We start from the raw sequence: 24,878 nt of genomic DNA, 5'->3' as shown, positions 1-24,878 counted from the left end.
GGACTCTCAACCACTGTGCCACCAGGGAAGCCCGAGAGAGGATATTTTAGATATTTAATTATTCTGCTTGGAAAATGTGTTGACAGTGCATTGTGTAATAAATAAAATGGCCAAAAGCTCATTAAGTATTTGCATTGTTTAGGTGTTGCTCTTCTTGCTCTAAGTGAAAGATGATTCCTTTCCTCCAGGAGGTGAGCTGTAACTTTCTTCTATTGCTCTGCCGCTCTTTATTTCAGTTCTTCCTGGCTTTTTGCATTGTTAGGGAGGAACCACTGGATGGACTCAAAACCAGGGCTTTAGGGATTGATCTAGGGATGCACTATTTTATTTTTAAATTTTTTTCTTATTGAGATACATAATGCAAATAAATTACTATAAATCTGTAAAACCATATGAAATACACTTAATCACAGTAAGTGTATATTTAGATTTAATTCTACAAATTAAAATTATATTAATACGCATTTGATTATCACGAGTAGTTCTGAGCAGTGTAAAACATAAAATGACCATCTGTGTGTTCCCTACCCAGAATGAACAAATGTCCATTCTTCATATTTGCTTCAAATCTTCCCTTCTGCTTAAAAAGAACAATAAATTAAAAAATTAAGTTGAAGTACTATTTGTATTCTTCCCAGTCTGGGTCAGCCATTACCCTTTTAATGTCTGTGGGGCCAGTCTCTCTATATGTTTTTCTTGCCAGTTTTATTGAGCTGTAATTGATATGAAAAACCAGAATGTTTAAGGTGTACAACGTTATGATTTGATATATGTATGTATTGCAAAATGATTACCACAGAGGGTTTAGTTAACGTCCATCACCTCACCTAGTTGCAAATTGTTTTTTCTTTTGATGAGAACTTTTAAGATTTATTCTTAGCAGCTTTCAAATACACAATACAGTGTTGTTAACTACAGTCACCATGCTGTACATTACATCCCCAGAGCTCACTTATCTTATAACTGGAAGTTTGTGCCTTTTGACCACGTTCACCCATTTCCCCCAGCCCACTACCCACTGCGTCTGGCAACCACCAATCTGTTCTCTGTTTCTGCGTTTGGTTTTTTTAGGTTCCATATATAAGTGAGATCATATAGTACTTGTTTTCTCTGTCTGACTTGTTTCATTTCGCATAATGCCTTCAGGGTCCATCTATGTTGTCACAGATGGCAGAATTTCCTTGTTTTTAAGACTGAGTAATAGTCCGTTGTATATATATACCACCATCTATGTTTTACTCCTTGTTACTACACGCATATATCCATACACACCACCAACTAGTGTATTATTTTACAGGAATGGTAAATTCTATATGTGTTCTATGATTTGTGACATAGCTACTTGTGACATCACTACACTGATATATATTGATCTAGTTCGTTCTTTTTATCTGCTTTTTAGTATTCTGTCACAGAATGTACTGTAATTTATTTAATTCCTTTATTGATTGTCATTTAGGTTTCCAGTTTTTCATAACCACAAATAGTGCTGCAGTGAACATCCTTGTAAATATAGTGAAGCTTGGTTTTTTAAAAAAATGTAGTCTAAGAATCTGTATTAACATGCACTACAGATTATTTGTTTACATTTATAGTAATGACTGATATATTTGGGCTTCTTAAATTTTTATTTTGTGTTATCTATTTTTGTGTTATCTATTTACCATGCTTATTTTTCTTCCTCTTTTTTTTCTTCAGTTGGAGTGATTATTCTTTATTCTTCTTTTAAAAAGTCTGGTCTGATTTGGAGGTTATATGTTCCATTTCTTTTCTTTTAGTGATTGCCCTTAATATTTTAATGTGCATACTTTATATTTTTTCTGTGAGTCTAAGATTAATCTTTTTCTTAAAAAATTAATTAATTTTGGCTGCACTGGGTCTTTGTTTCTGTGCACGGGGCTTTCTTTAGTTGCGGTGAGTGGGGGCTACTCTTCGTTGTGTTGCGCGGGCTTCTCGTTGCAGTGACTTCTCTTGTTGCATGCAGAGCACAGGCTCTAGGTGCACGGGCTTCAGTAGTTGTTGCATGCGGGGTCAGTAGTTGTGGCGCACGGGCTTAGTTGCTCCGAGGCACATGAGATCTTCCTGGGCCAGGGCTCGAACCTGTGTCCCCTGCATTGGCAGGCGGATTCTTAACCACTGTGACACCAGGGAAGCCCTAAGATTAATCTTTGTACTCCTTTTGAACAAAACCAAGGACCTTAGGACACCTTATGTTCACTCTCTTTACCTTGCAAAATCAGTTTTATTGTTGTTTACATTTTAATTCCACCTTATTTTTTTTTTAAAGAATCAATTTTATTTAGTTATTTACTTTTGGTTGCTTTGGGTCTTTGTTGTTACACGTGGGTTTTCTGTAGTTGTGGCGAGTGGGGGCTACTTTTCGTTGCGATGCGTGGGCCTCTCATTGTGGTGGCTTCTTGTTGCAGAGCATGGGTTCTAGGAGCACGGACTTCAGTAGTTGTGGCATATGGGCTCAGTAGTTGTGGCTCATGGCCTCTAGAGTGCAGTCTCAGTAGTTATGGTGCACAAGCTTAGTTGCTCCATGGCATGTGGGATCTTCCCAGACCAGGGATCGAATGCATGTCCCCTGCATTGGCAGGTGTATTTTTAACCACTGCGCCACCAGGGAAGTCCCTATTGTAGTCTTAAGGAGTATATTTATTTACTTATTTGAATATTTAAAACATAACTTATTTTGGCCTCTTGCCTTCTGAGACGGCCCACGCTCTGTCTATGGAGTGGGTTTCTGCCTGAATAAACCTTCTTTCACTTAAAAAAAAAAAAAAAAAACTTTATTAAGAAAGAAATATTTATTATTTATTTATTTTGACTGTGCCAAGTCTTAGTTGTGGCATGCGGGATCTTCACTGTGGCATGCGGGCTTCTTAGTCGTGGCCAAAACATACGTTTTATAAAAATAAATAAATTTATTTATTTATTTATGGCTGCGTTGGGTCTTCATTGCTGCACGTGGACTCTCTCTAGTTGAGGCGAGTGGGGGCTTCTCTTTGCTGTGGTGCACGTGCTTCTCATTGCAGTGGCTTCTCGTTGCAGAGCATGGGCTCTAGGCATATGGGCTTCAGTAGTTGCGGCACGTGGGCTCAGTAGTTGTGGCTCATGGGCTCCAGAGTGCAGGCTTAGTAGTTGTGGCGTCTGGGCTTAGTTCATCTGCGGCATGTGCGATCTTCCCGGACCAGGGCTCGAACCCGTGTCCCCTGCATTGGCAGGCAGATTCTTAACCACTGCGCCACCAGGGAAGTCCCCAAAACATACTTACTTTAAAATTTCTCAGAGATTCTGGAATTCTTTCATTTTTTTTTGTTTGTTAACTGTGGTGGTAGATGTCTTCACATACTTTGTAATTTTTGACTGTGAGCTAATCTTTAAGAGTTGTTTTCTTTCTTGGGATTCCTGGTCCTCTAACCTGGATTTGTGGAGGTGTCACTGAGGGAAGTTTTCGCATTTGCTCTGTAGCTGTTAAGAATTGCTTTTGGCTGCTAGTAACAAAGACCAGATTACAGATTAATCTGGCTTCTGCAGATTAGCAATTTACAAATTTGCTGATTTCTTATTTGAAAGGAGTTGAGAAACTCCTTTGAAGCTTTTATGACAGCTCTGTGAGGTCTTTATTTATTTAGTCTGCACCTCATGGCATGCGGGATCTTAGTTGCCTGACCAGGGATTGAACCTGTTCCTCCTGTAGTGGAAGCGCGGAGTCCTAACCACTGGACCACCAGGGAAGTCCCTCTGTGAAATCTTTAGGGATCAGACTTTCTTTCTTTCTACTATACCAACCTTAGCAGATAGTTTTCATTTTTAGCATTGTTCTACAGTCACAGCATGACAGTCATTGTGACTGCAGAGAGGTGTTCCAGGCAGAAAGAAGGGAGGGCAAGGTTGAAAGTGGTTCTCCTCCCAGCTGAGTTATCCTCTTGAATGAATTTTCTCTAGTCTTAGTGGTCCAGTCCATGTTTTTTTGAGATAGATTCCCCTTCAGTAGGATTGGCCTTTTCCATTTCCTGTCCTTACACAGGTCATCTAGGGTCTGTGCTGGTGTCATAGTCATCCCCATCCTCTAAGGTATATATTAGATCAGGTATCTTCATTGACTGCCTTAGCTTGAACTAATGTTGATTCTTTTAGCTTTTAAGTTCTTTTTTATTTGTACCACAAGAAGATTTACCTTTATCTACATAATTAAAAATTTGTTTTCAAATTTATTTATCTTATATACCTCTGACTTAAGAGTACAAGAAGCCAGGATATGGGGCGTCTTCAGTGGCAGTTTAAAAAAGGTATTGTGGGGCTTCCCTGGTGGCACAGTGGTTGATAGTCTGCCTGCTGATGCAGGGGACATGGGTTCGTGCCCCGGTCCGGGAGGATCCCACGTGCCGCGGAGTGGCTGGGCCCATGGGCCATGGCCGCTGAGCCTGCGTGTCTGGAGCCTGTGCTCCGCGCAGGTATTGTAGGGGCTTCCCTCGTGGTGCAGTGGTTAACGTAGGGACACGGGTTTGAGTCCTGGCCCTGGAAGATCCCACATGCCGAGGAGCAACTAAGCCTGTGTACCACAACTACTGAGCCTGCACTCTAGAGCCTGCAAGCCACAAATACTGAGCCCGTTTGCCACAACTACTGAAGCCCGTGCGCCTAGAGCCCGTGCTCTGCAACAAGAGAAGCCACTGTGATGAGAAGCCTGCACACCGCAGTGAAGAGTAGCCCCCGCTGGCCGCAACTAGAGAAAAGCCTGCGTGCAGCAACGAAGACCCAATACAGCCAAAAATTAAAAAAAAAAAATTATATATAACTTTTTTCGTTTTATTCCTGTACGAGCTTTATTAGCCTGTATGCTTTATTTATTTATTTAAAATTTTGTTTTGACGTGGACCACTTTCAAAGTCTTTATTGAATTTGTTACAGTATTGCTTCAGTTTTATGTTTTGGTTTTCTGGTCGTGAGGCATGTGGGATCTTATCTCCCTGACCAGGGATCGAACCTGCACCCCCTTGCATTGTAAGGCGAAGTCTTAACCACTGGACTGCCAGGGAAGTCCCAGCCTATATACTTTAAATAGAACGCCTTCAAAGTGTAACATTTGCTAACGTTTTTTTCACTTACTGATGATTCATGTCTACTCTTTGCTTTTAAATTCAGTGTAGCATCCTGAGTTCCTATAGCTTTGAAAGAGGTGATTTAAAAAAGTTAACAGATTTAGTGCTTACCACCATACATAAAATAGGAAACAGCCAATTTCCGTTGTCTCACTTCTTGAATTCCTTTCTTTTACTGTGAGAAAAACTTAGCACAACAGCTGACATGAAGTAGGCGTTTAGTACTTGTATTTTTCTAACTTGCCTACATAACTAGTAAGAGAAATGAAAACGTTGGGTACATTGATACATTGCCCATTGTACCTATTTATTCCATTTTTTGTTTAGATTTAATTTTTATGTTTATCAAAGTGAAAAATGCACAGTCAGTAGTACCAAAAGATTCTTTTGTACACACAGTAAAACAGTACCTTGCTGCTTGACTCTTGACGAGGAATGTAGAAGCAGCTATTCTTTTTTATAAAAAATAGATTTATTTATTTATTTTTATTTATTTATTTTTGGTGGCACTGGGTCTTCATTGCTGTGCGTGGGCTTTCTCTAGTTGTGGCGAGCAGGGGCTATTCTTTGTTGTGATGTGCGGGCTTCTCATCGTGGTGTCTTGTTGCGGAGCACAGGCTCTAGGCACGTGGGCTTCAGTAGTTGCAGCACGCAGGCTCAGTAGTTGTGGTGCACGGGCTTAGTTGCTCTGTGGCACGTGGGATCTTCCCGGACCAGGGCTTGAACCCGTGTCCCCTGCCTTGGCAGGTGGATTCTTAATCACTGTGCCACAAGGGAAGCCTGAAGCAGCTATTCTTGACGTATCAGTTTTAGATGTTGTCTTTCAGTATATCACAAATTTTGGTTAAGTCGGGAGTGTTAAACAGAAAATTTTACGTTATTATGACTATTTAAGTATTTTGTTCATTTCTGAGCCAAAAGCATACTAAGATTGTTTTCTTTTTAAATTTTTTTTCCCTGGGATTAATAATTGTCTTGTATTTTTATTTTCCTTGTGTTCTTTATTTAAGGCTAAATCTTTGCATACTTTCTAGTCACTTCATGTAGTTTTCCACTTGTTTAATGAATCAGGTAGTCTATAAATTCAATTTTCTATACATTATAAAATTCCAAAAAGGAAAAAAGTTTTACCATCTTAACTTGATGGATAGTTTGCCTGACTATGGAATTCTTTCTTGGTTGGAAATAAGTTTCCTTCAAAATTTTGAAGGTATTTCTCCATTACTTTTTAGCTGTCAGTGTTTCTTTTAAGAAGACCAATGAAGTTCTGATTTCTAATCCTTTATATGTGATTGTTCTCTCTGGATTTAGTGTTTTCTGTGGCCAGTTTACCAGCTATTTCTCATGGTAGTTAGTGTACTGTCCCTCATTCATTGTACTGGGTACACAGTGGCCCTTTCAGTTTGGTAAATCGTGTTAGGGAACATGAGTTGAGTTAAGGGAGAATTTTTTGGAATTATTTTTGACAGTTCCTCAGTTCTATTATCATTGTTTGCTTTTTCTGTATTTTTCTTTATTTGGATGTTGGACCTTTTGAACTGATCTTGCATTTAAGCTAATCTATTTCTTTCTGTTTTACTTTCTGAGGCAGTTTCTTACTTTATTTTCCATTCTTTCACTTAAATTTCTAAATTCTATTATACTTTTAATTTCCAGAGGCTCTTTTATGCTTTCTGAATGTTTATTTTTTATCCTCTGCTTTTGTTTCTTAAGTGCAATATTTTCCCTTAATTCTCTGAGGATGTTAACCAGATGGTTGTTTTTGTTTTGTTTCAGTGTTCTGAAGTTTTCTTCTGCTCCTGGGACTCTTTTCCTCAGAGTTCCTTTGTACCATTTGTTTTGGCCTGTCTTGTTACGGACTTTGCTTACAAATCTAGTGACTGGTAGCCGTCCATTTGAATTTAAGACAGGCTCCTAATGAGGTGACTGGAAGTTCTGTGTGTGTGGCAGAAATTGTTGGCAGATTGGCTTCATTATAGGTGTCTAGCTGGGTTCTTTTATTGGGATGCCACCAACTGGTTAGTTTATTCAGAGAAAAATCCTCCAGTCAGCTGTTTGGGATTCACAACCTGGTTACCAGTATTCTTTGAGGCATTGGTTGCTGGAATTTCACGATCTAGAACTAGATTTTTCAGTACGCCTTTGCTCAGATGTCTCCAGGTCCAGATTTCCTTTTGCTTACCCTTTGTGCAGTTTTCTCAGCTGTGGGAGAGAGAGTTACCTGGTAGTGTGTAGAGAAGGGATTGGGGGGCGGGCGTTGATTATCTTTCAGGTTTTATCTTATCCCTCGTCCTGTTTTGAGCCATACTTGTTGTCCTGTTTTGAGCCATACTTGTTGTCCTGTTTTGAGCCGTACTTGAACCCATCCCTCTCAGGGGCATGCACCACCACCACTATGATGTGGCGCCTGAGGTCTCTCAGCTGGGGCGCCGTGTGGCCCGAGACATGTTGCCTTACTGCAGCAGCCTTTTCTCATCTGCTAAGTCATTTGCTACTCTTTTCCTTTTAGCTTCCGAAGTTTTAGAACTGTTGTCTTTCTTTATGTTTGTTTCCCTTTTGTGATTTTGCCCTTTTTATGTCATTCAGTGGAGTTTTCGGAAGGAGAGGAGTTAGTTTTCAAGTGGAATTAACTGCCTGTTCTCGTGATGTAGTTTTTTCCCACTTCTTCCAGGGTCTTGTTTTTCCTTTTAGTCTGTCCTTTTTACTTGATTTTTTCCCACGCAGCTCACAGTTGTTTTTCAATCTTCCCATGGATTTTACTTTCCCTTTACATTTTTCACCTTTTACTTGCAGGCTTCCTGGAAGAATAAAACCATTAGTTGTTATCTCTGCTTCTTCAACTGCCTGATGTGGTCTAGCCTTCCAGTTGTGCTTAATGATTAAGGTGTAACTTAATCGTATTGTTTTTTTTTTTTTTTTGGTCGCACTGCGTGGCATGCAGGATCTTAGTTCCCTGACCAGGCATTGAATCCGTGGAAGCAAGGAGTCTTAACAACCACTGGGCTGCTAGAGAAGTCCCTTAATTGTCATTTTAAGCAGTAGCATATGAAATCAGCATTTGCTGTAACATTCTCATTATGGACACTGTCCGTTTTGTCTTTCAGTGACCCTTATATGAAAATCTGTGTACAAGAGATTCTTTTAATAATTTAGCATAAGGAAAAGTGTCTCCCATTAGAATCTGGTATATTTCCTCCTTTTTGACAGCTCTATGATACGTATTCTGTTTTTCTTTTTGTTCTGGCTATCAGGCAGCCCAGAACCAAATCTGGTCTTTAGTTACATCAGCTATGTTAATCTGATTATTGGTATGTTTGTTTTCTCCTCCTCGTCCTGTGGGGTTTAGGACTTCACCTCTTATCTCTTTTTCTCTGCGTGTTGATTTCATTCTCTCATACTACAGACTCTCTACTTCATGAGGCTGGAACCATGACTGCTGGCAGCTCTTGGCTCTCATCTTCCTAGCCCTTTCTACCAGAAGAAGGGGCTGTCTTGAAGAATCCTGGGAAGGACTCTGATTGGCCTGTCTTGGATCATGTACCCACCATCCCTGTGGCTGGAGTGGGGAGGGTACTATGAATGACAACCCTCACTAGAACTACATAGTTGGAGTCAGGGGTAAGAGCAGTTTCCCTAAATCAGGGGATGTCCCTCATACTGGCTTTCACTGTTCATTTTTCTGTTTTTTTTTATTGTTATAATACAGGTCCTTTATTTGTAGTCTGCCTCGAATCCTTTTCTGAAAAAAATTTTAGGTATAAATAAGTAAATAAAATATCACAAATTGCTGTTCATTCATTCTTCACATTGTTACATTTGACTCTTAAGTCTACCACTCTATTGATTTTGCTATTAACTTCACATGGCCAAATTCAAAATTTTTTTTCACTTTTCATTATACTTGATCTACTTTCAGCATTTAAAACTATGATCACTCATCTTTCTTGCAACTCTCTTTACTCATAACTTCTGATAAGCTGTTTTCTACTTGTACCTCTTTAAACATTGCCTTTTGGATTCCTGTTTGGCATTACTTATTTACTTGTTTAAAATTTATGTTAGATGATTACTTTTCTGGCCTGTTTATTTGATTACCTCACACTAGGTAAACTTAGGCATGCTTATGGATGCCTCGAGGCATCACTATCACCTGAAAAATTTTCTAGCCTTTAGATCCATATTTGCAGTTGGCTTTTGGATATCTCTATTTAGATATCCTAGGCATCTTAAATTTAATTTCTCTACTTCTGTAGTCACTGACATAATCTTGATTATTTTTTTGTCTAGATTATTTCAACAGCTTAAATTATGTAACTTTTGGTTAGATAATATATTGACATGGCTCAAAAAATATAAAAAGATACACAGTGAAAATTCTTCCTCCTAAACCTGCCTCTTATTTGCCCAGTTTAGCTTTCCATCTTTGTCTGTTGTTACTAGTTTTTAATTCATTTTTCTAGTTTATTCATGTATGTATATATTTCTACATATATAGACTCTTGTTTTTCTTCCTTTTCTACAAAAAGGTAGCATATTACACACTTTTAGAGTGAACTTTTCTCCCTTGTCTTTTTACCTCTCTCCTTTCAGTACTGTCCCCCTCCCCAACATTTCAAGATTATCTGCTATAAAGCAAATATGATTGTTACTTCCCAATCTCCTATAGTGTTACTTAACTGTTGGTGCAGTGAAAATTCTTTTGTCAGGTCCACAGTATTTCCACTCTCACACATGTGCACAGGGTATGGCTGGGTAACCTCCCCCACCACCCCCCGGCCCCAACAATAAAAAATTTAGTTCTGTAGTTACATAGTAGGGTCAGAAATTTATGGTGGTATTGCTCTAGAGACAAGTAGAAATTATAGCTGCCCTAACATGATGTAAATTTTTCTTTTTCCATCTATCTGGTCCCTACCCCTCCTATTTTCACTTTCTGCACTGTATCCTCCACATAGCCATGAATAGACAGATAACCCCAAAAGATTACTTCAGCATTTTATTTTCAGATGCTACAAGTGCTTTTCTGTTCTCTGACTCCCAAAGCGCAGAGTATTTGTTATCTTCTGTCTAAAAAAAATTTTGCTCTGATTTTAGTATAGTGCAGGCCTACTCATTTTTGATAATTAGGGAAAGAAAGAAAGATAACTGGAAAAAAAAAATCCATAATCCAGGGCTTCCCTGGTGACGCAGTGGTTGAGAGTCCGCCTGCTGATGCAGGGGACGCGGGTTCATGCCCCGGTCCGGGAGGATCCCACGTTCCGTGGAGCGTCTGGGCCCGTGGGCCGTGGCCGCTGAGCCTGCGCGTCCGGAGCCCGTGCTCCGCGGCGGGAGAGGCCACAGCAGTGAGAGGCCCACGTACCGCAAAAAAAAAAAAAAATCAAAAAAAAATCCATAATCTCATGCAGAGATATCCAAGTATTATGGTAGTAGTGTTAAGATCATGGGCTTTGGAGTCAGACAGACTAGACTTATGCCTGTGCAATTTTATCTCGTAAGCCTCAGTTTCCTCATGTGCAAAATGTCATGGCGCTCTAATAACGTGCCAAGTAGTGTCAGGTGCTTAATACAGAGGAATACATCACTTCACCCTCTCAACAGGACAATGAAATTAAAGGTACTATTTTAATCTAAATTTTTTTAATGAGGAGGCAACTTGAGGCAAAGAGGTTTAATGATTTGTTCAGGGTCACATAAAAATGGGTAAGCCAGGTTTTGAACCCTGGGCTCTCCAGAGATGATGTTATTTAGTTATTTATTTAACTGCATCGGGTCTTAGTCGCGGCATGCAGGATCTTCATTGTGGCACGTGGGATCTTTCGATGTGGTGTGTGGACTTCTCTGGTTGTGGCATGTGGGCTTCTCTCTAGTTGTGATACGTGGGCTCCAGAGTGCACAGACTCAGTAGTTGTGGCGCACGGGCTTAGTTGCTCCGCGGCATGTGGAATCTTCCCGGACCAGGGATTGAACCCCTGTCCCACGCATTGGCAGGCGGCTGGATTCTTAACCACTGTGCCACCAAGGAAGTCCTTGCTGTTGTCTTAGAATAGGAGAAAGTGAAATAGCATCAATATGGTAGGGTTAGGTAGTATATTATCAATAATAAGGACACTATTCCCTCATGTTTGGATCATTTCTGAGGTTCATTAGTTTCTGCTATTGTATGTGTACGTTTTAACGCCCGTAGTTCCTAGCTGATTCCTTTTGTCTTTAAAATTAGGATGGAGTATGACTCTCAACCACTGCGCCACCAGGGAAGCCCGGGGCACATGGTTTGATTCCTGGTTGGGGAAGTTCCGCCATGCTGTGTGGCCAAAAAAAAAACAAATTAGGATGGGGTAGTTTAGATGAGCTGTATCTCTGTACATGAAAGTTTCATTTCACTTAAGACTTTCCAGGGCTTCCCTGGTGGTGCGGTGGTTAAGAATCTGCCTGCCAACGCAGGGGACACGGGTTCGAGCCCTGGTCCGGGAAGATCCCACATGCCATGGAGCAGCTAAGCCCGTGTGCCACAACTACTTGAGCCCATGTGCCACAACGACTGAAACCCGCACATCTAGAGCCCATGCTCTGCAAGATGAGAAGCCACCGCAGTGAGAAGCCCGCTCACTGCAGTAAAGGGTAGCTCCAGCTCGCCACAACTAGAGAAAGCTCGTGTGCAGCAACGAAGACCCAATGCAGGCAAAAATAAATAAATAAATAAAAAAAAAAGAAAGGACTTTCCAGAAGCTTTTTTTATCATCACTTCTTTGGCAACATATGATTAATATTTATGGATGTTTGAGTGCTTTTGGCGACTGACTTTTGGGGGCAAGTGCTAGTTTTCTCTGCCAAGCACACTCCATCCTTTGTGTTTCTTTGATATATGGATAATGTATGTCAAAATATATTTCTTTTGTCCTTTGTACAAATAGTTGTGCGTTATAAACTGTAAGAGTATTGATATTTTACTCATATTCAAACGAAGACTCCTAATTTCTTTGGACCAACCCTGTGCATTTTAATTTACTTTTCTCACTTGTGTGTGTTTATGTGTAGAATTTTCATCACCTGTTATTATTTTTAAAAGATTATTTTTGGCTGTGTTGGATCTTCGTTGCTGTGTGCGGGCTTTCTCTAGTTGCAGCAAGCGGGGGCTACTCTTCGTTGCGGTGTGCAGGCTTCTCATTGTGGTGGCTTCTCTTGTTGCAGAGCATGGGATCTAGGCGCATGGGCTTCATTAGTTGTGGCTCGCAGGCTGTAGAGAGCAGGCTCAGTAGTTGTGGCGTCCAGGCTTAGTTGCTCCATGGCATGTGAGATCTTCCCGGACCAGGGCTCAAACCGGTGTCCCGTGCATTGCAGGTGGATTCTTAACCACTGTGCCACCAGGGAAGCCCCTCATCACTTATTTATTTATTTATTTAACTTATTTTTAATTGTAAGATCTGTGATGCAAAGAAAAGAGGGTGTACCCAGTATATGGACACTTAAAATAATAAAGTGAGTATTCATATATTTAGCGACCAAGCTTAATAAAGAGAGCATTTTGCCCATACCTTTGACTCTTGTGTGCCTCCCTTTGAGCACATTCCTCTCTTCACCTGCAGGAGAAACTGCTGAATTTTGTGTTAATTGTTCTTCCTTTACTTCTAAACAGTATTTTATTTAGTTGTGGCTGTTTTGAACTTCATGTGAATGGAGTAATGCTGTATTGATTTTTTTGATTTACATTTTGTTTTTGAGATTCATCTATTTGGTGCATATAGCTGTGGTTTATTAATTTCTTTTGTTCCATGATTTCAGCATTTGAATTACACCAGTGTCCATTCTCCTGTTGATGGACATGTAGATTTTTGTCTGTGTTTTGCAATTTATGAACACTTTTGTGAATATTCTTGTACACTTGCAGGAATTCAACTCACTACTAATCAAACTGCTGGGGTTGCTCCAAAAAGGGTCATAAAATCAGTTTAGTGGGGAGCAACCAGCATTAAAAAATGAACTAGAGCAGAAAAAAATTGACAGTGCACTTTTAGTATTCTGTGTAGTGGGGTTGCAGTATAAAACATATTTCTTAGAGTGGTTCGTGGTCAAAAAAGCTTGAGAAATGTTACTCTAGGGCATGTACGAAGAGGTGGAGTTGCTGGGTTGCCAGGGAGGCCACTCCTTTTTTAGAAGTGGTTATTTCACTTTACTTTCCCACCAGTGAATGGCTTTTTTGCTCTACATCCTTACCCAGTGCTTAATATGTCAGTCTTTTTAAGTTTAGTCATTTTGGTAGTCTCACTGTGGTTTTTACTTTGCAATTCCCTGATTACTAATGATGGTGAAACCCTTTTTGTATATTTATAGTCCATTAAGATTTTCTTACTTGTGACTTGCAGATGGCTTCTCTGTGTCAGTGGTTCATTTTTTATCCTTTTAATGCAAAGTTCTCAATTTCACTGTAGTCAAAATTTTCAGGTGGGTTTTTTTTGTTCTCAGGGTTTTTTTTTCTTTGGTGCTTAGTGTTTTTTGCAACCTGTTAAATCTTTTACTAACTTGAGGGCATGAAATGATTTTCCTATAAAAGAATTATTATTTTTTAACTGCTTTTTACATTTAGGTCTATAACCAACTCATCTGGATTTGATTTTATGTATAGAATGAAATGGGGGAAAACGTATTTATTTTATGTACATTATATATTTATATATTTTATACATATTGTACACATAATATATATTACGTATTATGTTAAAAAGGAACATCCAGTTACTTTAACACCATTCTTTCCACTTTTGCTGTACTGTGCCACTGTGTCATGAATCAGCAGTTCATATATGTGTATATTTGTTTCTGGACTTGCTGTTCTGTTCTTTATGCCGATACCAGTTTTAAAATTACTCTAGCTTCTACTTTTCTTTTTTACTCTAGCTTTTTAAAGTCTGGACATATGTCAGATAAAATTAGTATTTCGCTCTTGTCTTTTTCTTCTTTTTAATATTTTGCCTCTTGCTCTTTGCATTTGATAACCATTTAGAATCTTATTGTTCCATGAAAAATCCATTTAGTGTTTTGATTAGCTTTGCATTGATTCTGTAAATCAATTTGAGACATCTATTTACAGTTTTGAATCTTTTAATCTATGAACATAGTAATGTCTAGTTGTTAGGTTTTCTTTTTTAATTCTGATAAAATGTATACAGCAAAAAATTTACCATTTTAACTATTTTTGAGTATGCAGTTCAGTTCAGTGGCATTAAGTACATTCATAATGTTTTATAACCATCACCAGTATCTATTTCTGGAACTTTTTCATCATCCCAAACAGACACTCTGTACCCATTAAAGAAATCCTCCTACCACCCTCTCCCCAGCCCCTGGTAACTTCTAGTATTCTAGTTTCTATTTTATGAAATTTGTCTGCTATAGATGCCTCATTTAAGTGGGATCATGCAATATTTGTCCTTTATTTCACTTAGTTATTAAAGCATTTAATGTTCATCCATGTTGTAGATGCGTCAGAATTTACTTTTTATGGCTGAATAATAGTCCATTGTATGTATGTACCACATTTTATTTATCCATTCATGCTTTGATGGACTCTTGGATTGTTTCTACCTTTTGACTATTGTGAATAATGCTACTATGAACATTGGTGTACAGGTATCTACTTGAGTCCCTGTTTTCAGTTTTTTGGGATATATACTAGGAGTGAAATTGCTGGATCATATGGTAATTCTATGTTCAACTTTCTGAGGAACTGCCAAAATGTTTTTCACTATGGCTGCACTGTTTTACGTTCCTATTGGCAATGCATGAGGGTTCCAATTTCTCCACATCCCCTCCAGCTCATTTTTTTGATAATAACCATGTTAATGGTATGAAGTGGTATTACCTCCTTATGGTTTTGATTTGTATCTCCCTAATGGTTAGTGATGCTGAACGTCTTTTCATGTGCTTTTTGGCCATTTGTAAATCTTTGGAGAAATGCCTATTCAATTCTTTGCCCATTTTGTATTTGGGTTGTTTGTCTTTTTGTTGTTGAATTGTAAGAATTCTTTATCTAGTTTTGGATCTAGACCCTTATCAGATATACGATTTACAAATATTTTCTCCTATTCTGTGGGTTTCTTCATTCTTATACTGATGTTCTTTGATGCACAAAAGTTTTAATTTTAATGATGTTCAGTTTATCTATTTTTGTTTTTTGATGCCTGTGCTTTTGGTGTCATGTCCAAGAAATCATTGCCATATCCAGTGTCATGAAGATTTCCCACACATTTTCTTTCTCTCTCTCTTTTTTTTTTTTAACATTTTCTCTTTTAAGTGTTTTTTAAGTTTTAGCCCTTAACATTTATTTAGGTCTTTGATCCATTTTGGGTTAATTTTTGTATATGGTGTAAGGTAAGAGTCCAACTTTATTGTTTTGCATGTGAATATCCAGTTTTCCTAGCACCATTTATTGAAAAGGTGATTTTCCCCCATTGAATGGTTTGGCATCCTTATCAAAAGTCATTTGACCATAGTACATGCAAAGATTTATTTCTGGGCTCTCTGTTCTCTTTGATATGTCTGCCTTTATGCCTGTACAGACCACTTTGGTTACTGTAGCTTTGCAGTAAGTTTTGAAATCAGGAAGTGTGAGTCCTCTGACTTTGTTCTTCATTTTCATGATTTTAGTGTCTATTCAGGGTTCCTTGAGATTCCAAACGAATTTTAGGAATAAATTTTCTATTTCTGCGTAAAATGTTCTTGGGATTTTGGTATCAATTGCATTGAATCTGTAGATCACTTTGGATAGTGATGACGTATTAACATTCTTCCAGTCTGTGAACTTTTATTTATTTGTGTCACCTTTAATTTTTTTCAGCAACATCATGTAGTTTTCAGTGTATAAGTTTTTTGCCTCTGGATAAGTTTATTCCCAAGGTTTTCTTTCTTTCTTTTTTGATGGTCTTATAAATGCAGTTAATTGTTTTCTTAATTTCCTTTTCGGATTGTTCATTTACAATTATATTTTATTTATTATTTTTTGGCTGCATTGGGTCCTAGTTGTGGTATGCAGGATCTTCGTTGAGGTGTGTGGGCTTCTCTCTAGTTGTGGTGTGTTTTCTCTTTCTAGTTGTGGTGCACGGGCTCCAGAGCATGTGGGCTCTGTAGCGTGCAGCGTGCAGGCTCTCTAGTTGAGGTGTGAGGGCTTGGTAGTTGCGGTGTGCGGGCTTAGTTGTCCCCTGACCAGAGATTGAACCCACGTCCCCTGCATTGGAAGGCGGATTCTTTAACACTGGACCAGCAGGGAAGTCCCTACAATTTTTTTTTTTAAAATCAATAGTTAAAAAAAAAAACTTTTTATTTATTTAATTTTTGGCTGCATTGGGTCTTCGTTGCTGTGTGGGGTTTCTCTAGTTGTGGCGAGCGGGGGCTACTCTTTATTGCAGTGTGCAGGCTTCTCATTGTGGTGGCTTTTGTTATGGAGCATGGGCTCTAGGCGTGTGGGCTTCAGTAGTTGCAGCATGCAGGCTCAGTAGTTGGGGCTCATGGGCTCTAGAGTGCAGGCTCAGTAATTGTAGTGCATGGGCTTAGTTGCTCCGCGGCATGTGGGATCTTCCTGGACCAGGGCTCGAACCTGTGGCCCCCCTATTGGCAGGCAGATTCTTAACCACTGTACCAACAGGGAAGTCCCCTACAATTATTATTATTATATTTTTAAATAAATTTATTTATTTATTTATGGCTGCATTGGGTCTTTGTTGCTGCGTGTGCGTTTTCTCTGGTTGCGTCAAGCAGAGGCTACTCTTTGTTGTGCTTCACGGGCTTCTTATTGCAGTGGCTTATTTTGTTGCGGAGGATGGGCTCTAGGCATGCAGACTTCAGTAGTTGCAGCACGCACACTCAGTAGTTGTGGCTCACGGGCTCTAGAGCACAGGCTCAGTCGTTGTGGTGCACGGGCTTAGTTGCTCTGCGGCATGTGGGATCTTCCCGGACCAGGGCTCGAACCCGTGTACCCTGCATTGGCAGGTGGATTCTTAAGCACTGCGCCACCAGGGATGTCCCTACAATTATTTTCTAATTAAACCTTTTGTGTCAAATGTAGAGTCACATACAGGTGTAAGAAATAATATAATTACTATTTACGCAGTTTCCATTTATCCATTTTCCCCAATGCTAATAACATCTTGAAGAACTGTAGGATGGTATCCCCACCAGGATATTGAAATTGATGCAGTTAACAAACAGAATATATCCATTACCACAAGGATCCCTCATGGTACTCTTTTTACAGCTACACCTGTTTCCTTTCTGCCCCGAGGCTTAGTCCCTTGTAACTACTTATATATATATATATATTTTTAATTATTGTTTTTTGTTGAGAGGTATAGTTGATATATAATATTATGTGAGTTACGGGTGTATAACATAGTGATTCACAGTTTTTAAAGGTTATACTTCATTTATAGTTATTATAAAATATTGGCTATATTTTCTGTGTTGTGCAATATATCCTTGTAGCTTATTTATTTTATACATAGTAGTTTGTAGCTCTTAATTCCCTACCCCTGTCTTGCCCTTCCCCACTGGTAACCGCTAGTTTTTTTCTCTGCATCTGAGTCTGTTCTGTTTTGTTATATTCATTAATTCGTTTTGTTTTTTAGGTTCCACATATAAGTGAAAGCATTTGTCTTTCTCTCTCTGACTTGTTTCACATAGCACAATACCCTCCAGGTCCATCCATGTTGTTGCAAATGGCAAAATTTCATTCTTTTTTATGGCTGAGTAGTGTTGCATGGTATATGTATATACATGTATATGTGTGTGTGTGTAATGTGTGTGTCACATCTTCTTTATCCATTCATCTGTTGATAGACACTTAGGTTGTTTCTGTATCTTGGCAATTGTAAATAATGCTGCTGTGAACATTGGGGTGCAAATATATTTTCAAATTAGTGTTCTTATTTTTTTCAGGTGTATATCTAGGAGTAGAATTGCTGGGTCATATGGTAGTTCTATTTTTAGTTTTTTTAAAAACCGCCATACTGTTTACCACAGTGGCTGCACCAATGTACCTTCCCACTAACGATGCATAAGGGTTCCATTTTCTCCACATCCTCACCAACATTTGTTGTTTGTGTTCTTTTCTTTTTCTTTTTTTAAAATTTTAAAATTTATTTTTGGCTGCGTTGAGGCATCATTGCTGTGCGCAAGCTTCCTCTAGTTGTGGCGAGCGGGGGCTGTTCTTTTGTTGCTGTGTGTGGGTTTCTCATTGCAGTGGCTTCTCTTGTTGTGGAGCATGGGCTCTAGGCGTTTGGCCTTCAGTAGTTGTGGTGCATGGGCTCAGTAGCTGCTGCTCATGGGCTCTAGGGCGTGTGGGCTTCAGTAGTTGTTGTGCTTGGGCTCTAGAGTGCAGGCTCAGTAGTTGTGGCGCATGGGCTTAGTTGCTACGTGGCATGTGGGATCTTCCCGGACCAGGGATAGAAACCGTGTTCGATCCCTGCAGTGGCAGCTGGATTCTTAACCACTGCGCCACCTGGGAAGTCCTTATTTATTTTTAATTTTATTTTTGGCTGCGTTAGGTCCTCACCGCCACGCGTGGGCCCCCTCCAGCTGCAGTGAGTGGGGGCCACTCCCCGCCGCGGTGCGCGGGCCTTTTACTGTGGTGGCCTCCCCGGCCGCCGACCATGGGCTCCAGGCACACAGGCCTCAGCAGCTGCAGCATGCGAGCCCACTAGCCGTGGCACGCGGGCTCCAGAGTGCAGGCCCAGCAGCTGTGGTGCAGGGGCTCAGCCGCTCCGCAGCACATGGCGTCCTCCTGGACCAGGGCCGAAACCTGTGTCTCCTGCATTGGCAGGCGGACCCCCCAACCACTGTGCCACCAGGGAAGTCCGCATTGTTGGTTTTTACAAATATGTATAGGAACTTCCCTGGTGGCGCAGTGGTTAAAAATCCGCCTGCCAATGCAGGGGACACAGATTCGAGCCCTGGTCCAGGAAGATCCCACGTGCTGCGGAGCAACTAAGCCCGTGTGCCACAACTGTTGAGCCCGCTAGCCTGTGCGCCTAGAGCCCGTGCTCCGCAACAAGAGAAGCCACCGCAACAAAGAGTAGTCCCTGCTTGCCGCAACTAGAGGAGGCCTGCACGCAGCAATGAAGACCCAAAGCAGCCAAAAATAAAAAAGAGTATATTTTAAAATAACCTGTCTTTATCTCTCCAAAAATCTTGCTAGAATTTTGATAGGATACCATTAAACTGAATATCAATTTGTGGAGAGCTGACATCTTTACTCTGTTGAGTGTTCTAATCCATGAACGTTCTGTGTTTTTCCATTTATTTAGGTCTTCCTTGTTTTTTTTTTGTTGTTCAGTTTGGCATAGTTTTCAGCCTATAAGTCCTGTGCATGTTTTGTGGATTTATAAGTATTTAATTTTGTGGGAAGCAATTGTATATAATGTTGTATGTTTAATTTTGGTGTCCATGCATTTATTGGTAGTGTTTCGAAATAACAACTGATTTTTATATGTACCTTGCATCCTATGACCTTGTTGAATTTACTTATTCTGGGAGTTTTATTTTCTGATTATTGTCATCTGCAAATAGGGTTATTTTTATTTCTTCCTTCTCAATTTATATGCCCTTTTATGCTTGCCTAATTGTTTTGACTAGAGATTTCAGCACCATGTTCATTAAGATTGTTGAGAGTGGACATACTTTTTTCTGACCTTAGGGGGAAGGCATTCACTCAGTGATGCAAACCACTAAGTAGGATGTCACTAAGTAGGTTTTTTTGTAGATGTTCTATATGCAGTTGAGGAAATTTACCTATTTTCCTATTATTCTCAGCTTCTTGAAAGTCATGTATGGGTGCTGAATTTTGTTAATTATTCTGCATCAATTGATGCATGTAATTTTTTTCCTTTAGCCTGTTAATATGGTAGATTACATTCACTGATTTTGCATTTTTTTTTCTTTTCTTTTTTTTTATTTTTTGCAATACGCGGGCCTCTCACTCTTGTGGCCTCTCCCGTAGCAGAGCACAGGCTCTGGTCACGCAGGCTCAGCAGCCATGGCTCACGGGCCCAGCCGCTCCGTGGCATGTGGGATCTTCCCGGACCGGGACACGAACCCGCATCCCCTGCATCCGCAGGCGGACTCTCAACCATTGCGCCACCAGGGAAGCCCTTCATGCAGTTTTTAAAAGAATTTTATTTATTTTTGGCTGTGTTGGGTCCTCGTTGCTGCGTGCAGGCTTTCTCTAGTTGTGGCGAGCGGGGGATACTCTTTGTTGTGGTGCATGGGCTTCTCATTGCGATGGCTGCTCTTTGTTGCAGAGCACAGACTGTAGGTGTGCGGGCTTCAGTAGTTGCAGCATACAGGCTCGGTAGTTGTGGCACGTGTGCTCTAGAGCACATGGGCTTCAGTGGTTGTGGCTCAGGAGTTGTGGCGCATGGGCTTAGTTGCTCTGCAGCATGTGGGATCTTCCTGGACCAGGGATCGAACCCGTGTCCCTTGCATTGGCAGGCAGATTTTTAACCACTGAGCCACCGGGGAAGTCCCTTCGTTCAGTTTAATATATTTTTTTCATTTTCCTTGAGGCTTCCTCTTTTATTGTTGTGCCATGTCTTTCTGGCTTCTGTGGTTTCTGATGAGAAAGCTGCTCTCTTTTAAATTATGTTTTCCCTACATAGGCATACCTTGTTTTATTGCACTTCACTTTATTGTGCCTCACAGATGCACTTATATTCTTTTTTTAACAAATTGAAGGTTTGTGGCAACTCTTCATCGAGCAAGCCTGTCTGTGCCATTTTTCTAACAGCATTTGCTCACTTCATGTTTCTGTATCACATTTTGGTAATTCTTGCAATGTTTCAAACTTTCTTGTTATTATATTTGTCGTGGTGATCCGTCATCAGTGATCTTTGATGTTACTATTACGACTTGCTGAAGACTCAGGTGATTAGCATTTTTTAGCTGTGTGGCGTGTGGGATCTTAGCACCCTGACCAGGGATCAAACCTGTGCCCCCTGCATTGGGAGCATGGAGTCTTACCCACTGGACCACTGGGGAAATCCCAAGGCTCTTTTCATTTTTTTTTTTTTTTTCAGTCTGTTTTCTCTGTTGTTTACATTGAGCAATTTTCACTGAAATATCTTCTAGTTCACTGATTCTTTTCCTCTCTTTCTGCTCTTGAGGTCATCCAGAGAGCTCTTTCTTTCTTTTTTTTTTTGCTGTACGCAGGCCTCTTCCATTGCAGAGCACAGGCTCCGGATGCGCACGCTCAGCGGCCATGGCTCACGGGCCCAGCCGCTCCGCGCCATGTGGGATCTTCCCGGACTGGGGCACGAACCCGTGTCCCCTGCATCGGCAGGCGGACTCTCAACCACTGCGCCACCAGGGAAGCCCCCAGAGAGCTCTTTCTTACTGTACTTTTCATTTCTAAAATTTCCATTTTGTTCTTCCGTATATCTTCAATTTTTTGCTAAAGTTTTCTAGTTTTCATTTTTATGTTCATAATTGTGTGTTGAATAATTTTTATCAGGGCTGCTTTAAAATCTTCATTAGATGATTCTAACATCCATGTCACATGTTAAAATTACAAACATCTTGGAATCCCCTGGCAGTCCAGTGGTTAGGACTTTGTGCTTTCACTGCCAAGGGTGCGGGTTCAATCCCTGGTCGGGGAACTACGATCCCACAAGCCCCACTGCACAGCCAAAACCCAAAAAACACAAACAAAAAGATTACAAACATCTCAATGTTGATTTTTCATTGAAACTTGAACATTTTTGTATTATGTTATGGGACTTTGCATCTTTTATAAACCTGTTTTACCTGGCTTTCTTTCTCTGACATTTGTCTGACAGGGGAAGAGTGAGGACACCTTTTCCTATAGCAGGTAGGGGTGAAGTTCAGGTTTCCTACTTGGCCTCTGTTGACATTTGAGGGAAACTGCTTATTAATGCCAAGCAGAGTTCGGAGTTACGGCTCCATACTTGATCTCCACAGTGGATGTGGCCTCATTTAACACTGTGTTTTGGTGAAAGGCCTGATTCTGTGCTTGACTTTTACTGATGCCATACCACAGTGAGGACTGGGTGGGTTCCCTCATTACTGCCAGATGGGCATGGAAGTCCAGGCTTCCCGTGTTGTCTTCATCGATAGTATGGGGAAAGGTGCTCATTACCTGTTAGTGAGGATGAAAGTTCTGATTCCTTACTTGACCTGCTCTTACACTACTCCAGTGGGAGTCTTCAGCTGATTTATAGAATCACAAAGGTGGATGTCTAGGTTTGTTCCCCACTTGACCATTGCAGGAGTGGGTAGCGTCAGTTTATCCTGTGATGAGCAGCTACTGTCTAACAGTTTTCTTTCTACCTATTATGCCCTCTTCCTGGTCCTTTGTCTAGAGAGAGAAGCCTTTCATTGGGACTTTTTTTTTTGGGCTGTGCTTGGTGGTGCTTTTGGGTTGCTGAATTCTTCCATACCAAGAGTGAGATACATTAGGCAAAAAGAAAGTCCAGGGAGCTCACTGCCATGTTGTTTCTTGGGTCCTGTGGTCTCTAGTTAATTTGCCTTCTCACCACCTTTCAGAATATATTTATTTTATTTTTAATGTTCACAGTTTTTGCTTGTACTTAGTAGGAGGAATAGGAAAAAGTACTTCTTTCTATTCCATCCTCCCAGAAATGGATGAAGTATAGCCTTTGATTTCATCGTTCACTGTATTGTTTTTTTGCAGCATGCGGGGTCTTACTTCCCTGACCGGGGATTGAACTATGCCCCCTGCAGTGGAATGGCAGAGTCAGGGAAGTCCTTTGTTTTTTCTGTTTTATATTACATTGATTTCTGTTCTGATCTTTATTCTTTGCTTATCTAGGTTTGTAAGGTGCAAGGTGAAGTGATTGATTTGAGTTGTTTCTTTTCTAGAAAACAGGCATTTAGTGCTATAAATTTCCCCCTCATTTATTGCTTTTAACTGCCTTCCACAGAGTTAAGTAAAAATTTTTTTTCATTTTCATTTATTTAAAAATACTGTATATTTTCTTTTTGGATTTCTTCTTTGACCCATTGGTTATTTAGAGGTATATTTGGATTCCAAATATTGAGATTTTTCCATCATTTATTTCTAAATTAATTACATTATGGTCAGAGAAAATTCTTTTTATGACTTAAAATCTTTTAAATATAAGAGATGTTTCATGGTCTGAATATGATTGGTCTTGGTAAATGTTCCCTATGTCCTTGAACAGAATATTATGCTAGTTTGTATTAGTGTTCTATAAATGTCACTTAACATCAGTTTGGTTGATGGTATTTTTCTGGTTGATAGTATTGTTCAAGACTTCTGTATTGTTACTGATTTTGTGTTTATTGGTTCTATCAATTATTGAGAGAAGTTTGTTGAAATCTCCAAATATAATTGTGGAACTTTTCTTCTTATAGTTCTGTTATTTTTACTTTATGTTTTTTGAAGCTGTTATTAGGTGAATAAATGTTTTGGATTTTTCGTATCTTCTTAATGAGTTATACCCTTTATCTTTGAGAAATGATCCTCTTTTTTTGGTGATAATATTATTGATTTTAAATTTAAAAATTTTATTTTGTTTAATTTTTGGCTCCATTGGGTCTTCATTGCTGTGTGCAGGCTTTCTCTAGTTGCGGCGAGTGGGGGCTACTCTTTGTTGTGGTGCGCGGGCTTCTCATTGTGGTGGCTTCTCTTGTTGCGGAGCGCAGGCTCTAGGTACCCAGGCTTCAGTAGTTGTGGCACATGCTCAGTAGTTGTGGCGCACTGGCCCAGTTGCTCCACGGCATGTGGGATCTTCCTGGACCAGGGCTCAAACCTGTGTCCTCTGCACAGGCAGGCCGATTCTTAACCGCTGTGCCCCCAGGGAAGTCCCAATATTGTTGATTATTATTAATTCTACTTTATATGAAATTAATATAACCATTTCAACTTTCTTTGATTCTGCAGTATGTAATGTAATATGTCCTTTTTCTCTGGCTGCTTTAAAGATCTTTATTTCTGGTTGTAGGCGATTTGATCATAATATGTTTTGGTTTACATTTCTTCATGTTTCTATTGCTTGGTGTTTATTTAAAGAGTGCTTTGTCTTAGCTGTTAAGTTTTCATCAAATTTGGAAAATGGTTGATGTTATTTCTTCAAATATATTTTTCTGTATTATCTCCTTTGTGGCTCCATTTATAAGTATACTTGGCTTCTTGAAGTTGTCTCATAGCTAATCTGTGCTCTATTAATTTTTTTTTGTTTTTTTTGCGCTACGCGGGCCTCTCACTGTTGCGGCCTCTCCCGTTGTGGAGCACAGGCTCCGGACACGCAGGCTCAGCGGCCATGGCTCACGGGCCTAGCCGCTCCGCAGCATGTGGGATCTTCCTGGACCGAGGCACGAACCCGTGTCCCCTGCATCGGCAGGCAGACTCTCAACATCTGTGCCACCAGGGAAGCCCCTCTATTCATTTTTTAAAAGTACTTTTTTTCTGTTTCATTTTGGTTAGTAACTATTACTTGGTTTCATGTGCTGTAAATCTCATACAGTATATTTTTCCTCTTAGACCTTATGATTTTCATCTTTAGAAGTTCACTTTTTTTAATTTGATGTTTCTACTTAACAAGTTTAATATTTCCTCTGTCTCCTTGAACATTTATGAACTATTCATAATAATTGTTTGAAAGGACTTGTATACTAATTCTTCTTGTCTTTTCAAGATTGACATTTCAAGGTTTGAATGGTTTTTGTTTTATTATGGCGTATAATTTCCTGCTTCTGTATATGTCTTTTTTTTTTTTTTTTTTTTTT

At 39.9% G+C, this 24,878-nt stretch overlaps 1 protein-coding gene across 8 annotated transcripts in view; it reads left to right on the top strand.

The window, feature by feature from the left end:
- The window catches only part of MLLT10 (MLLT10 histone lysine methyltransferase DOT1L cofactor), a 243,475-nt gene that overhangs the window by 7,418 nt on the left and 211,179 nt on the right, over nucleotides 1-24,878 (top strand). The window contains exon 3 of one of the 8 annotated variants that reach the window (XM_024765458.1): nucleotides 8,512-8,726. The exons of the other annotated variants lie outside the window; for them this stretch is intronic. The gene's annotated coding sequence lies outside the window, so the exon portion shown is untranslated. The remainder of the gene's footprint in view (nucleotides 1-8,511; nucleotides 8,727-24,878) is intronic. 8 annotated transcript variants of the gene reach the window in all.

The sequence above is a fragment of the Neophocaena asiaeorientalis genome, unplaced genomic scaffold (genome assembly GCF_003031525.2).
Source record: "Neophocaena asiaeorientalis asiaeorientalis breed wild unplaced genomic scaffold, Neophocaena_asiaeorientalis_V1.1 scaffold217, whole genome shotgun sequence".
Classification (NCBI taxonomy): domain Eukaryota; kingdom Metazoa; phylum Chordata; class Mammalia; order Artiodactyla; family Phocoenidae; genus Neophocaena; species Neophocaena asiaeorientalis.
This window is presented reverse-complemented; position numbering and strand designations above follow the sequence as displayed.